Source organism: Macaca fascicularis, chromosome 6 (assembly GCF_037993035.2).
Source record: "Macaca fascicularis isolate 582-1 chromosome 6, T2T-MFA8v1.1".
NCBI lineage: Eukaryota > Metazoa > Chordata > Mammalia > Primates > Cercopithecidae > Macaca > Macaca fascicularis.
Window position 1 is genome coordinate 116,802,323 of NC_088380.1, and position 17,191 is coordinate 116,819,513.

The following is a 17,191-nucleotide window of genomic DNA, read 5'->3' on the forward strand; positions in this document are numbered from 1 at the left end:
AAAATCTTCATTATTTATTTATTTATTTTGGGGGGTTTGTGGAGTATACTAATATATGTAACTTAGCCAAGTACAAACTCTTCTAGAAAGGCCGACAGTCAATATTCCTCCAATATTCATTCACAGTTCCTAGCAAGCATTATATGTAATCAGTGCTCAATAAATACATGTTGATTGACAAAGGACTAATCAGACACCTACTAGACTACAGAAAGGCAGGTTAAGAGGAAAGGGTGAGAGCTGGAAGGCAGTATATAGAGGAAAGGAGACTGAAAAAGATTTTAAAGACTGAATGTTTTAGAAAATCCTGCAAATAACTGTGGAAGTGTGTGCTGGTGTGTGATTGTTTGCAGGTTGCTGATGATGTGGCATGCAGGTACAGTATAATCCAGAGCTGCCATCAGGCTGATTTAATTTTTTTTCATTAGCAGTGGCACAGACTATAAAATATTTATATTCAAATTCTAACTATGTGTGCCTGGAGTAAATAAATAATTTACTGTATAAGCAATACATTATTTACTATGTTATTTTAAATATATATACTATTTGCATTTTACTGAAAGCAAAACAGGTAGACTGATGATCTCTTAGGGTTCCAAAATAAAAAATGAGAGAAAAAAAAATCAAGACTGCAGCTGCAGTGGGATGTTTTCTATAAAGCAGAAAGTAATAGCAGAAGACTGCCCCCAATATATGGAAAAAACAAGAAAATTAGCTTTCTTATAGAAAATACTATCTATCAGCCCAAATACTCAACCATTCATTATCTGGATTTTCTTGGAAAATTTTGAGTTGGGCTCTGAATTAGAAAACTCAGCACCACAGACAAAAACTTTTGGAAAATTATTTAATTCCTTAAGAATTGTTGGTGATTTCAAAGAAGTGAGCAAGATAATACCCTATTTGGGTTGGATGCTCAAATAAAGCATGACTATATGGGCTGGCTCATTTTTTGAAATCACTCTGCTGATTGCAAATCCCCAGCAATGTCTTGGAAGAAAGCTTCTTCCCAAATAAACTTGCTTTCTCCTTCAGCATATTATCTGTTGGCTGACCAATCAGTTCAGACTCATTTCTTGACAAGCAGAGTTCTGAGTCAGAGCCATTTTTGGTCACATCTATTCCCAGCATCAAGCATAGAATCATGTCTTCTTGTCTCCACATGCAGGCCTGGATGCTCCCACACCACGGCTTTGGGAGTTAAATCTCGTGATTGAGAAGTGGGTCCAGTCCTTGAGATATAACATGGATATTAACCTGGGAATTAATGATCCTTCCTAATGTGCAGAAAGAACTTATTTCAGCTGCCTACTAACAAGGACATGGGTTCTATCAGCAGACATTCCAGGTTTCCTCCTCCTGTTTTACCTGCGGGATGGGGGCAAATTAACCTTTATCTGCCTCAATTTCCTCATCTCTAAAATGGTGATAATAATATTACATGCCTCCTAGGTTTGTTATGGGGATTAAATGAGTAAAAGTACCAAAAAAAATCACTTAGAATCTGGGCATAGTGGCTCACACCTGTCATCCCAGCACTTTGGGAGGCAGAGGCAGGCAGATCGCTGGATGTCAGGAGTTTGAGACCAGCCGTGCCAACATCTCTACTAAAAATACAAAAATTAGGTGGGCATGATGGTGGGCCTGTAATCCCAGCTATTTGGGAAGCTGAGGCAGGGAATTGTTTGAACCCAGGAGGCAAAGGTTGCAGTTAGCCAAGATTGCGCTACTGCACTTTAGCCAGGGTGACAGAGAAAGACTCCATCTCAAAACAAAACAAAACAAACAAAAAACAACAACAACAAAAAACAAAAACAAACAAACCAAAAAACAAGTTCAGCCCCCTCTTGCTGTCTCTAATCCTCTTTGCCATTCTGCCATGTTATGATGCGTCAAGAAGGCCCGTACAAGATGCTAGGACTTAGATATTGAGTTTTTCAGCCTGCATAACTTTGAGAAATGAATGTTTTTCTTTATAAATTACCCAGATCATGATATTCTGTTATAGTATCACAAAAGCATCTTGAGAATTTATGTATCTTTTAGCCAGATCCCTTTGTCAATATTGAATAGATAAGCAATTAATTTTCTTCCTCCTACTTTGTCTAGAAATGGAAAAAATATTGCTCTGATATCCCTATGCCATAGGCTGATGCATTTACCTAGTAATTTGTTAAAAAAAAAAAAACGGTGCCCTCTGAAAAGAGAACCCCATGAACTTCTTGGTAATCTTTCTATGATACATTCATTTTGGGGTTTCCCTTACAAGCTTCCTACCAGTGACACCTTACTACAGACAATATTCCTTGGATGGTAGGGTGATTGAAAGCAGGGCTCTTTCCTAAGAACAACTGTACTCACCTCTCTTTAGGAATTCCAAAATCACTATGGTTTCTCAGTCATTCATGGGACAATAATAACACTGATACCAGAAAACCCTCTGAGAACATGGAAGCCGATGGAGGTTGAGCTGGTTAGGCCTTGTGACAGCCAGTGGGGGATAATGGGAGCAGTGGCAATATTTCTCCCCGTGCTTTCCATGGGCAATGCAGGGCCCAGCCTGGGCTTAACCTGCTCCAGTTGCTAACCTATGAGTGGGCAGGGTGAGGGGCTGCCTGTACCACAGGGAGGCATAGGTGCAAAATCTGTGCTGCCAGGTGAGAACCATTAATCGAGGGGAGGGAAGAAGCCCACTTTAGCCAAGGACTGCAGTATCCGCAGCTTGAGTGTAAGAGGTGAGGGTAGATGTCAACAACAAAGAACCTGTCCTATTGACACCCAATAGAGAGACGTACTTGCCCAGTCCAGGCCTCATAGCTACAAGTATAAGGGGGTTGCAGAGGAAAAGCTTAATAAAACATTTTGATCTGTTCTAAAAATCACTTTTGGCTTTTAATTTCATTCTCTCCTTGACATTTGCCCTATTCTGTGCCTCGACAAGTCACTGGTGTCACTTTCATCAGCATAGGACTGGCCAAAAGGGAAAAAATAATGGATGAAATAAGGAGCGAATGAGGATCATGGATGGGATGGAGCAGGGAGCTCTGCTGAGTATAATATTCCATGGTACTAAGTTGACATTTTGATGTAAATGACTACCATGCCAAAATGCCCTGTCTCAATTATTTTTACTTTTGGTGATGAAGTCTCTGAAAAGAATTTATGTAATTTAATATGTATTCATTCGTAGAGATGATGCTTATGTGATTCAATTATTTGCCACCTAATTTAGAAATCAAAGTACTCATAGCTTTTGCCATCTCTTCTTCTCTTTAAGGGAGAAATGCTCTTTTTTATTTTCTTTTCTGTGCTTTTATGTACTTTCTAAATGTTATACAAAGGACTTCCATCATTTCAGTAATCAGGAAAAACTATTAAAGTAATAATGAGAGTGCAAATGAAAAGCTCACAATACTTCCCAGGAGGCCCTCATCTGGCTTTTTTCCATGAAAACATTTTTTCTCTGCATGTAAGTCACAAGAAATTGCTCAATGTTTTGTTATTCTTATTTCTATCAAGTGTGTCTCTTTTGCATAACTCTCACCTCATCTCCTTACTGCTGTTTCTACTGTTGAAATAGGATAGTTCATGGAGGGGAAAATGAAGATGCTATTTTTCGATGGTGCTATGAAAGACTTCTTCTAGTGTTATGGCCTTGATTATTCATCTGGACACTTACAGCACCTCTGTCCCTTACCCTATCTGCCAAGTTCACATTTTGTGGCTGAGCAAGAACTTAAAAAGGAAAGGTATGCACTTTTTTTCCCATCTCCCTCACCTTAAGTGGCATCTCTCATCTGGCACAGGATGGGCAGTGTGATGCTCTAAGTCATGCTTAGCATCTTCTTCCCATTGCCATGATACATAGAGAACACATCTCCACATCTCATTCTTGGTTGTACTCAGGTCTAGTTGTTAGTTCATGGCAACCTATTTTCTATCTTTTTATTTCTTTCTTAACAATTAAAGAGAGCAAAGATGCCTTTTTCTACACTTCTTCACCTTTCTTTTTCTGCTGCTGATTTAATGTCTGGGCTAAGAGTTGCTTAGGGGAAGGTTACTGCCTTGTTAAGTTTCTTCTCTGCTTTCTCCTGAGTCTTTCTTTTGAGAATCAGTCCTGGGCTGGAACCTCACTCCATGGAGCACTGGGGAGGGGGTGGGAGGCTGGGGCTTCACTGGATTCCAGTTTCTTTGGTTCCTCCCATTTTTTTTCCTCTCCATCTTTTAGCAAGATATATAATGGGTGTAGGGGCAGGCACCTATAATCCCAGCTACTTGGGAGGCTGAGGCAGGAGAACAGTTTGAAACCGGAAGGCAAGGTGGCAAGAAGCCGAGATCTCACCACTGCACTCCAGCCTGGGCAACAAGAGTGAAACTCCGTCTCAAAAAAAAAGATATATAACATGTCTGGTTCTTTTCCCATTGAAGAGTTTTCACAGACATTAGGAAGATATTTCATAATTATGTTTCCTAGAAGGAAAGAGAGAAGAGCTGCATTTAGAAAGGTGTGGTGTCTCACACTTGTAATCCTAGCACTTTGGGAGGCCAAGGTGGGCAGATCACAAGGTCAGGAGCTACTCAGGAGGCTGAGGCAGGAGAATCTCTTGAACCCGAGAGGAGGATGTTGCAGTGAGCTGAGATCGCACCATAGAGTGAAACTCCATCTCAGAAAAAAAAAAAAAGAAAGAAAGAAAGAAAGGGGAGAGCTACATATACTAGGGACCTAAACATTCCATACTGTAATGTCTGAAAAGCCCTCTGAGGGAAGAGGGTCCTGATCCTCTGTTTAAGCAATATTTTACCTCATAGCCATGGCACGATCAGAGTAGAGTGATCTACCTTTCTGTTGGAACACTGTCCTCTCACTCACTTGTCTGGCTAATTTCCACTCATCTTGCAAGAATCAGCCCAAACACCTACTCTTCTTGGAATTAATCATGCCTTCCTGCCTTAACTCAGGTAAGTGCCTGTATCCATGGTCTACTCCTATTCCGCAAGGTGACCATCCTCCAAACACCCACAATGCCGTCTTTGCCATAGTCCTCATCTTGCATTGTATGAAATTATTTATTTTTGCCACCAGACTTTGAACACGTTCAGAACTTTTCAACACTTTATTTTCTTTTCATCCTGGAAACCTAGCATGCAGCTTAGAGCACAGTAGGATCTAAGTATTTGTTGAATGACAAGTGATTGAGGCTGTGGTCATTCTCTTGCAGCATAAAAAAGACATAGAACCCATGGTAGGGGACAAACATCATACTGTGTCTTAAAAGTTCCTTCCTGTGACTCAAATGACCCGTGACAATTTTCCTTGTTGAAAATGTAAGATGCCAATAGAGTGTAGTATTCCTGAAAACGAAATCCCCATATAGTATCTGGAACTCCACAGAAAAGTGCCCATCGTGGAAAAGACTAACCTGTACCACTGAGCCCTTCATCTTCAGTTGTCAGCCCTCAGCCATCTCATGCAACTTTCATTTTGGTTGTCTTTGTGATTCTTAATCTCTCCTGTTGGCAAGAGGACGGTGAGCAAGAAAAATGTCTCTGATGTTCCCCCGCAGCTTGGCAGTCAGTTACAGCTTTGGGAATCCGCAGACCGTCCCAGTGTTCTCTGTGCAGTGGCATAGCTCCAAGTATTTTAGCTCTGAAAAATGAGTGCAGTTTCTGTCTGTGGGCTAACATATGCACTTTACACACACTCTTGTGTTAACTATGTGAAGAGAGTGTTCCAGAATAAAAATGCCAGAACTGAACAGACTCCTTGAGTTCATACTCTCATTTTTCGACAGAAGAACGTGAGTCAGAGAGGTGAAGTGATTAGCTCAAGGTCACACAGCATTCAGCAATAAAAATGGGAGGAGGAATAGGAGCCAAGTCCTGTACCCAGTCTGATGTTTGTTCTAAATACCACACTACTGTCCTTTCTAGTCTAGAGAACAGCTGATGACTTAGAATTTTGTGGAGAGAAGGGAACAAATTTCCCTTTACATAAAGAAGTGGGGTGCTTAATTCTGCAAGGACTGGTATGTGACCTCAAGCAGCTATGAAACCTCTCTGATCCTTAGTTTCCTTATCTTTAAAGTGGGACTGACAATAGCTATGCTACCAGCTGTTTTGAAGATTCAATGAAATCATGTCAGCACAGTGCCTGGCTCAGAGCCTGGCCTTAGGGGATTCTCAGTGAACAAGAGCTGTTATTACAAATAAGCATGTTGTCCAGCCCTGCTCCCATTCCAGCTCAAGAAAGCTTCCCAGTGGGCAATCAATGCAGTAAGCCGCTGGCTGCGGGGCAGTTGAGCAGGATACGTTTGAGAAAGGATTGAGAGCAAATCTAGTATGTAAGAAAACAACCAAATTCCCATAAAGCCTAATTATTTGCGCTGTTCATTAATAGCCCTGTTCCTCCCCCTCTCCCCCAGCAACAAATTAGGATCTGACTTGAGGTACAGCCCTGATTAGGGAGGGCCTAGTGCGTTTCTGCAGGGGGTATCTCCTGCATAATGTATCTTGGCATCCAAAGGGAGCCTGGATGACTGCCCGCTCTCAGCTTCCCTTTGTATCTCCCATCATTGCCCATAAAAGCCTTCATTATGATCTGGGTCCCTTTTATTGCACGTATAAATAAAATCTGACAGAACTGTACGTAAATCCTTTAGTGGTAAAGGCTGATAGAAGAGGGCAAAAATTAATTTTATGCATGAAGAATCTCATTAAGTAGCTTCATGGAAACAAAAGGAGCTGGCATCAGAGACCGGAGGGTGTGGGCTTCTCTAGGCTGCATCTCTCACAGCTTCACCCAGGAAAAGACAGTCTGCTTCTGCTTCCACTGGTGACTCCAAGAGTCACAGGCGGTGGCAGAGCTGCACTTTCTGGGAAAGGCTTAGGTTTCTGAGGCAGGCAAAGCTGAGCTCCCTTGGGAGTTTCCGCCTTCCACTCCTGCTCTTAGAAGAGGTTCCAGGCACGCTGAGTGAGGTCCTCGTGCAAGGCAGCAGGCATCATCCCTGGAGATATTGCATTCCCTGGGATAAGAAGCCACATGCCTTCAATGTATCTGCAACCAGCTTTAGATCCTCCTGTGTAGGACCCTCTGGTTCTAATGTTAACCACCTAGGCTGCTCTCTTCTGAGAATGGGATGAATGAGGTGAGGAGTGGAGAATAGAAATGCAGGAGAGGGCACTTGGGGGATGGCTCCAGCAGAGCCAGGATCCATCTGCTGGGGTAAAGAAATGTACAGTCAGCTCAGATGCTCTGGCAGTCAGGCCCAAGTTTCAATGGTTGATTCTATATTCATTCTTGATTGGTTGATACCATGTTAAATCACTGCATTTTTCTGCTTTTGATTCATATTGTGTGGAATCAATGATCCATTCTACATGGTCTGTTTTCCTTCCTAGAAAAGAAGCTGCTGACATAAAGACAAAAGTCATCTGTTCAGTCTATCTTCTCAAAACATCTTTCTGTTTTAAGCCATTGTATGCCCCAGCCTATGCCATCCATCAGTATATGATAGGCTTACATCTAGATGTAAAATAATTCATTAAAAGTTACTTGTAGTTTCAGAATACAAAGATCATCTCATACAGAAATAGCTTATTGCAGATAACTTTGATTGGTCAACTATATAAGAACAATACATTATAAACAGACTGAAATTATGCAGAGAAGATACAGTTTTAACAAAATATTACATTCTTAACTGATTTTCCAGCATTGGTGAGTGTCTCATAAGGAAGAAGCAATCAGAAACAATGGGCGTTGTATTAGTTATCAGAGAAAACAAGTAACCACAACAATAATTTTAAAAAGGATAATAAAATAACAGGAAAAACATCCCTTCAATAACAGTCCATTATTGGTATTAAATTGCTTCATAGAAATTCCATCTGTTATATAATTTGGTTGTGTCTCCACCCAAATCTCATCTTGAATTGTAGTTCCCATAATCCCCACGTGTCCTGGGAGGGACTCCGTAGGAGGTAAATGAATCATGGGGGAGGTTACCCCATGCTATTCTTGTGATAGCGAGTGAGTGCTCATGAGATCTGATGGTTTTATAAGGGATTTCTCCCCCTTGCTTGGCACTTTTTCTTCCTATCACCCTGTGAAGAAGATGGATTTCTTCCCCTTCACCTTCTGCCATGATTGTAAGTTTCCTGAGGCTTTCCCAGCCATGTGAAACTGTGGGTTAATTAAATCTCTTTTTTTTGGTAAATTACCCAGTCTTGGGTATTTTTTCATAGCAGCATGAGAACAGACTAATGCAGTACATTGGTACCACAGAGAGAGGGGTGCTGTTATAAAAGTACCCGGAAACATGGAAGCAACTTTGAAACTGGGTAGAGGCTGAGGTTGGAACAGTTCGAAGGGCTCAGAAGAAGACAGAGATGTGGGAAAGTTTGGAAGCTCCTACAGACTTGTTAAATGGTTTTGGCCAAAATACTCATAGTGATATGGACAATGAAGCCCAGGCTGAGGTGGTCTTAGATGGAGGTGAGGAACTCATGGGAACTGGAGCAAAGGTCACCCTTGCTATGCTTTAGCAGCAAGACTGGTGGCATTTTGCCCCTGCCCTAGAGATCTGTGGAACTTTGAACTTGAGAAAGATGATTTAGGTTATTGGTCAGAAGAAATTTCTAAGCAGCAAAGAGTTCAAGAGGTGGCAGAGCATAGAAATTTGGAAAATTTGTGGCCTGACCATGTGATAAAAAAGGAAATCCTATTTTCTGTGGAAAAATTCATGCTGGCTGCATAAATTTGCATAAGTAATGAAGAGCCAAATGTTAATTGCCAAGACAGTGGGGAAAATGTCTCCAGGACATGTCACAGACCTTAGTGGCAAGCCCTCCCATCACAGGCCAGGAGGCCTAGGAGGTAAGGATGGTTTCGTGGGCTGGGCCCAGGGCCCCACTGCTCTGTGTAGCCTAGGGACTTAGTGCCTTGTGTCCTAGCCACCCCAGTCATGACTAAAAGGGGCCAAGATATAGCATGGGCTGTGGCCTCAGAGGATGCAAGCCCCAAGCCTTGGAACACGGTGTTGAGCCTGAGGGTGCACAGAAGTCAAGAATTGAGGTTTGGGAACCTCCTCCACTTAGATTTCAGAGGTTGTATGGAAATGCCTAGATCTTCAGGCAGAAGTTTGCTGCAGGGGTGGGGTCCTCATGGAGAACCTCTACTAGGGCAGTGCAGAAGGGAAATGTGGGATGGCAGCCCCCACACAGAATCCCCACTGAGTTACTGCCTAGTGGATCTGAGAGAAGAGGGCCACTGTCCTCCAGACTCCAGAATGATAGCTTGCACTGTATGCCTGGAAAAGTGGCAGATACACTATGCTAACCCATGAAAGCAGTCAGGAGGGGGCTGTACCCTACAAAACCACAGAGGTGGAACTGCCAAAAGCTGTGGAAGCCCACCTCTTGCATCAGCATGACCTTGATGTGAGACATGGAGTCAAAGGAGATAATTTTGGAGCTTTAAGATTTGACTGCCCTGCTGAATTTCAGACTTAGACTTGTGTAGGATCTGCAGCCCCTTTGTTTTGGCCAATTTCTTCCATTTGGAACAGGTATATTCACCCAATGCCTGTACCCTCATTGTACCTTGGAAGTAACTAACTTGCTTTGGATTTTACAGGCTCATAGGAGGAAGAGACTTGCCTTGTTTCAAATAAGACTTTGTACTTGGGTTAATGGTAGAACAAAATAAGACTTTGGGGGATGGCTGGAAAGGCATGATTGTGTATTGAAATATGAGAACATGAGATTTGGGATAGGCCAGGGGTGGAATGACATGGTTTGGCTATGTCCCCACCCAAATCTCATCTTGTAGTTTCTAGTTCCCATAATCCTCATGTGTCATAAGAGGGACCCAGTGGGAGGTAATTGAATCATGGAGGCAGTTACCTGATGCTGTTCTCATGATAGTGAGTTCTCATGAGATCTGATGGTTTTATAAGGGTCTTCTCCCCCTTTGCTCAGGACTTCTCCTTCCTGTTGCCCTGTAAAGAAGGTGCCTTTCTTCCCCTTCACCTTCTGCCATGATTGTAAGTTTCCTGAGGGCTTCCCAGCCATGCAGAACTGTGAGTCAATTAAACCTCTTTTCTTTATAAATTACCCATTCTTGGGTATTTCTTCATAGCAGCATGAGAATGGAGTAATAGAATGTGTATACTACAGAAACACACTAGAAAATACTAAGCATGCTAACATTTCCCTGTGCACTTGCACATCAACAGGGCAGAAAGCGTGTTAGAAGAATGATCAGAAGGGCATCAATTTCAGAAGCAACAGGAAGTGACACAACTGAGTTTGAATCCTGGTTTCATCTGTTATCAACTAGGAGACCTTGTGTAAAATAGCTAATCTCTCTGGGCATTTGTTTCCTTACAGTTCCTTTGAGGATTGCAGAAAGTTATCCAGTGCAGTTTTAACACAGACTCTCCAAAAATGACAGCTCTTATGAGCCTTTAGGGAACTGAGATTGGATGTATAAGGTAAGCCAGATTGTAATCTCTGGGACTCTTCCAACTGTGTGCATCTGACTACTCCTTCATCTCACTGAATATTTTTGGTTCCATATGTCATGCCTTCACTTTGATAACAGTACCAAAGGGATTAGAATAAAGAGCAAATACATTTCGAAATGTCAGCCCAAGAGCATTGTTTGGATATGGTTTCCAAATTTCTTTCCAAATTATTTTCAAAGAATTTAGTTTTCTTTCTTAACTATGCTTGCTGATCAATGCACCTGCTTCATTGGTTGGGAACGCCTTTGACTTTATAAAACTCCATCTTCATCATAAGCCCAAACTTAATTGCCTTGTTCTCAATTGCTGGATTTGCCTTTTGTTTTGGTGGTTACTGAAACGGTAATATTTTAGCTATTAAGATCTTATTTAAAGTGAAAAAATCTAGCGGTTGCCCCTGCAACTTATCAGGAAATTATTCATTTGTTATTAAATAAAGACAGTTTTGCTTAACACTTTGAAAAATGTGAGGTTTTTTTTCCAAGTGCTTTTTCATGGCTCTTCACCTCATCAAATCATTGTTTGACAGAGCTAGAAGGAATGTCATGGTTTTTCGAAATAACTGTACATCCCACCTCTTGTGGGACCTTAAAAAATATAGAATCTTGAAACTTACCCCTAAATATCTAGGACTAAGGCTTAGGGAATTCTTTTACATTACCAATGTACAGGTAGCCTATAAACTTGTATAGTCCAAATCCCACATTTCACAGTTGAGAATATTAAGAAGCAGAGGAGTTAAGGCAACTGTCAAGGTCAGAGAGCTGGATAATGGCAGAACAGGCTCCTAACTACAAGGGCTATTCTGAATCCACCACTTGAATACTGCTCCTAGGAACACCTTGTTTGATGCTATCTGTATGGGATTTTTAAAATTATTTATTTAACATATGACTGAAGATTTAGACTATGTAATGCATATCCTCATGGAAAAGATATGACAATATCAAAAGGGCAAAATACCTAGGTGACAGTGGAAGATGCCTCCAAGAGAATACAAGTCTGGAGAGGATGACATGACAGGAAATCTCAGTTTTTCTTTTCTAGCAGTTCCTTAAACATACCTTCCTTAGCTGACTGACATATTGTGCCTCAGGCAATGTGTAGCCAATCAAGATACCTTTGCTTATTTAGCAACCACATCTGACTCCTGTACTTATGATCCAAGTACCACAGAACCAGTTCTGTAATTGACCACCGATGAAATGACTGATTTTGCTGGGAAGAGGAACCAGGGATGCTGTCTCTTGGCTCCTTGAGAAGTCAGATCATTACAGGTGGTAGAATCTGGGCACTTCCCCCACTTCTTCTTCCATTTCTGCTTTCTCTTCTTCTTTTGAGACTGGATCTGGGAGAAGTAGCTGGGATAGATGTAAGTGCCAGAAATTGTTCAATAGCCACGGAATGGCTTGAGTTAGAGCTAATGGAAATCCTTGATCCCATCCTCAGACTCTTTATGCACTCTGAGTTGGCAACTGTAAACTCCTGTACTTTGTTCTTCTCCTCTGTTTCTCAGGTGTCCTTTACCATGATGATGGCAGAAACTAATTCCTTTGTATGTCTTCAAAGTTTGAATGGTTTGAGTTCCCCTGTAGAAACTCAAAGCAAAGACAATTTTTATATTAAAGGCTTATTAAATTTGGAGCCTCCATTTCCTCATTGGCAAAATGTGAGAATTCAGCTATTATCACAGTGCTTGGATACAAGTACAAATTTAAAAAAAACTTCTAATAACCCTTTATTGCTATTAATTATATTAACAATTTTGATGCAGAATTTTTTCTTATGAAAGATCCTAAATCCTTTCACCATATGCAGAAGCAGATATGCTCAGCCTGCAGAGTTAGCAGCTTTTTAATCTACATTCCCAAAGCATCTTGTGTTAAAAGAGCATATTTCTATCACTATACTTTTCATAATGCATTATAGTTACTTGTTTTGAGGGCCTCCTCTTTACCAGACTTTGAGCTCCTCAGGGGCAAATGCCATACCTTATTCACTTCTGTATCATTGTCATCTAATGTAGTGCCTGGTACATAGTAGGTGTTCAGGAAATGATTGTTGAATGAATGAGGAGGACCTCTCAGGCTCAAGAAGACACCGAGTAGTCATGGCAACCAACAGAAGGCTCCCAGTTTAAGAACCATAAGCACCCTGTACTTGGAGTTTTGTTTTTCCAAATTACAAAGGATTGATGATCAGCTTTGTTCTCCTGCCTGCCTTGTGACTCATGCTGCTGTGGGTTAGATGCCTTGGCAGAGATAAGGCAAAAAGCTATTTTGTCAAACTTGGCAACTTGCTATAAATATGGATAATGAGTCCACTCAGTTTTTTTTTTTTTTTTTAATAAGGCAGTCTGGGTTCTCTCCTGCTTTCATTGGAGTCAGATAGTTGTAAGTTTTTTTCAGGCTTCATTTTACTCCCTTCTGTTATAAGGGAATAAGGAAATCATTGTAGTGGGAACTTACATTAAGCTAGTCCTCTAAGGCTATGTGGCCACTTGCTACAAAAGGGATTGTTTGCAAGAAAGCTTTTCAGGATTTAGAGCTTTCTACATAGACACACTATATTGGCTCCTTGGTTTAATAGTGATACCTAGGAAGGCACAACTGACCTATGTATTTATTCAATAAATATTTATTATGGTTTCAGTAAATTAGGCCAAGATTTACCCCTACAGTTACTTTTGAAGATAAAGCACCAGGGTAGCAGAAGAGCCTTAGCAGTTCTCTAGAGGTTTAGCAGATATTCAATTCTCTTTTGCCAGTGTAGAATCAGCAAATGTTGCAAAGAAGATTCCTAGAAGCCATCAGGGGTCACATCCTAGGGCTTTGGCAGGCAATAGTGGGCTGCACTAGATGATGTGAGGGGAAAAAAGCAAGCAGTGCCCTCCGCCCTGCTCGTGCTCCACCCCAAGTGCATTTATGCCCATCTTGCTGACTCAGTATGAGCTCAAACAGAGCCTGCCCATTTTGATTTGCTCTTTTCTCTTAATGATTTCCAAAGGTAACAGGAGAATTGCAAATAAAGGAACAAATGAGGAAAAGAAGATACACTCTAAGTAGTTTTTAAACAATTCATCTGGAAAGCTTATGCACAGCTGCCTACAAGTCTGAAAGCCATTACCTGTTCCTGGAAGGATATTATCTCCACTTCCTGTTCACTGCATTTATCTTCTCTGCTTGGCAGGAGAAAACCATCCTGCTTTGCCTTGCAGGAGACCAGGGACCAATTTTCATCTCACCTGCTTTCATCTACCACCTAGTAGGGTGCTGGGCGTGTAGTGTTCAGTAAATATTTGTATACTTACTCAGTGGTGCTATTTTCCCCAGCACTAATCAAAACAAGAAAAAGTCATTTGAAACGGAGATATCTGAGGTAGGCTCTATTTAGAAACAGTGGCTAGGAAGATGCTAGGCATCCTTAGTGTAAAGATGTACCCTACTAGCTATATCATAGTTATCATTTCACATTAGGTGAGTGTATTAGGTTGTTCTTACATTGCTATAAAGAAATACGTGAGACTGAGTAATTTATTTAAAAAAAAAAAAAAGAGGTTTAATTGGCTCGTGGTTCTGCAGGTTTTATAGGAAGCATGGTGCTGACATCTTCCAGGCTTCTGAGGAGGCCCCAGGAAGCTTACAATCATGGTGGAAGGCAAAAAGGGGACAGGCACATCACATGGTAAAAGCAGGAGCAAGGGTGGGTGGCGGGGAGAGGTGCCACACACTTTTAAATAGCCAGATCTCAAGGAACTCACTATCACAAAGGCAGTGCCAAGCGATGATGGATCTGCCTCCATAATCCAAATACCTCCCACCAGGCCCTGCCTCCAGCATTGGGGATTACAATTCAACATGAGATTTGGGTGAGGACAAGTATCCAAACTCTATCAGTGAGACTGTTTATGACCACAAAATTAAAACACTTGAACACTTGCTCTCTGCTGTTTACAATAGCCTGATAGCCATTTATGATGATTGGTAAATAATAGAGCATCTCATTAGGCTCCTGTCCTGCTGCTTCATGACCACAGAGAAATTACTTATCTTAGTTGGACATTTATTTTTTATATCTACACTGAGAAGAAGGTTGTAGTAGATGATCTCTAATACTAGAATGGCTAAGGTTTTCTCTGGGTCCCAATGCCACTCTGTTAGCAAGCCGTGCCTAAAGTGCTGTGCTGTTAAAAGATGGGACGTCTCATACCGGTTCAGAAAATGAATGCCTAGATTGAATACTGATATGTGTTGTCCATGGAAGGGTGAGTTTGCAGACTGAGGGCTCTGAATATGTCAGCCAACCATGTTTCAGTCCTCACTATCTATGTGGCTGGGGACAAGTTACTTAATTGGTTTTCTCATTTGTAAATTGAGCATAATGTTAGAACCTAACTTGTGGAGTTGTTATGAGAATTAAATATGGTGATACATATAAATGAAATGTGAATGAAACTTAAAATATACTCAGTGTTAGCCATTATTTTTTGTGGTTGTAATTTTACATGTCGATTATATACCTAATACCTTTTTCAGCTCTGATATTTAACGATGATAAGCCAACACTTGCACTGGATGAAAAGTAGTAGATTGGCCCTATGCTGTGCATTGAAACACTTAATTTTGTATAATCTATTAAGGAGTGTCATTAGTGGTTTGCCACTGGGGCTCAGGAGCAAAGGGATTCAAGGGAGTACAAAAATTAGATACAGAGAATTATTTTCTCCTTGATGACAAAGATTCTTTGCTTGGCCAAACTTTTGTCAGGCTTTTGAATCTTTCCCCAGCCCCATCTGTGTACTTTCTTGAAAAATCCAGTTTTAGCAAGAACCCTGCTAAGTTAGTTTAGTGGTTTAGCAAGAACGCCCCCTCCTCCATCCTCAATGTGTTATCTCCCCTGATATCTGATCAGGTCCTCATCCTCTACTGTCCCTCAGATGATGACCAATTACCCTGGCCTGTCTTCAGCAAGAATCCTGTGAGCTCAGTTTAGCCAGAATCTCCCTTACCCTTGAAGTTTCCTCTTCATAATTTTCCATCCACTGACCCCTACACTGCTCCTTGGCTGTAAATTCCCACTTTCCCCATCCTGTATTTGGAGTTGAGCCCTATCTGTCTCCCCCACTGTAAGACCCCATTGTAGTGGTCCCTATTTCTATCATGATGGTCCCGAATAAAGTCTTCCTCCCCATCTCTACTAAAAATACAAAAAATTAGCCGGGCCTGGTAGTGGGTGCCTGTAGTCCCAGCTACTCAGGAGGCTGAGAACTGTGTGAACCCAGGAGGCGGAGCTTGCAGTGAGCTAAGATCCCGCCACTGCACTCCAGCCTGGGTGAGAGAGTGAGACTCTGTTTCAAAAAGAAAAGAAAAAGAGTCTTCCTTATTATGCTTTAAAAAGTACCATTGATAAGTTCTCCTGAACAATAGGAGGCTGCCAATACATAAATATCTCTATATCAAGTAAACTTTCAAGTAACTTCTACATCAAGTGGACTTTCAGGAGTTTCGGGAGTTTCAGGTAATGGGTTCATTTTCTGCTTCTCACATATTTAAGGCATAAAATACATAATTAGTGAATACCTCCTATATTCCAGGCACTGTTGTAGACACTGGAGATGCAGTAACAATTTAAAACAGACAGGATCCATATCCTCAAAGAGCTTAATTCTAGTGGGAGTGGTAGGCAACAAACAAGCAAGCAGATGAAAAAATCAGTTTCAGACAGTAATAGGTGCTATGATGACAGTAAAGCAGTCATGTGATAGAGGACACTTTACACTGGTGGTCAGGGAAGGCTTCTCTGGGGACAAATATTTCCACTAAATACTGACTTATAAGTAGAAATCAGCTACTTAAGGATGTGAGAAAGACTGTTCCAGTCAGAGGGAACAACATGTGCAAAGGCTTTCTTATGAAAGCTTAGTATAATCAAGGACCAGAAAGAAGCCCAGTGCGGCAGGAGCAGAGTTAGCACAGGGAAGACTGGTGAGGGCTGAGATGGGAGGTTAAGTAGGGGTTGGACAGGCTTGCACATTATAAACCCTGATAAGGAAATTTGATTTTATTCCACAAGTATTGCAAAGACATTTGAATGTTATAAATAGGGAAGTGACACAATCTGATATACATTTCTAAAAGATCACTTTCACTTCTTTGTGGTAAATTGATTTTAGTATGCAAGAGTGACATCAGGTTAACTTGTTACCACTAAACCAGGCTTGGAAGGTAAAAAGAATGGATTTAGGGTACATTTTCACCAGTGGAGGTGAAAAGAGTTTCCTCAAAAAGTGTTTAACATCTTAGCTAATGTGACGTTTGACCCACGTCTGTAGACTTCTCTAAGGCCCTGAGCCCACCGTTTCCTCATGTACTTAAAGTATTTAACTCGGTGGTCTAAAAGCCTGCATGTGTAAATGCAAATTTTCTATTTGTCTTGGAAACAAAAAGTTGCTCACCTGCAGCTAGGTCACACACTGAGGAGTGGAATCAATAGGTGCTGCCAAAATACATGTCATTGCTTGGTGTCTTGGAGATGTCACTGTCACTCTTATTGTTCTTCCATGTGAAATAAATTATTTAATGTTTACAGCATGTAATAAAATGCCTACTAAAATCTTCACTTGTTAGAGAGGGAACATAAAGGAACCTGGGTTCTTAAAGACC

At 41.2% G+C, this 17,191-nt stretch overlaps 1 long non-coding RNA gene across 2 annotated transcripts in view; it reads left to right on the forward strand.

Moving 5' to 3' along the window:
* LOC102115922 (uncharacterized) overlaps window positions 1-17,191 on the forward strand; it is a 329,390-nt gene that overhangs the window by 46,023 nt on the left and 266,176 nt on the right. The window contains exon 2 of one of the 2 annotated variants that reach the window (XR_010587547.2): window positions 10,393-10,496. The exons of the other annotated variant lie outside the window; for it this stretch is intronic. This is a non-coding gene — a long non-coding RNA (uncharacterized lncRNA). The remainder of the gene's footprint in view (window positions 1-10,392; window positions 10,497-17,191) is intronic. 2 annotated transcript variants of the gene reach the window in all.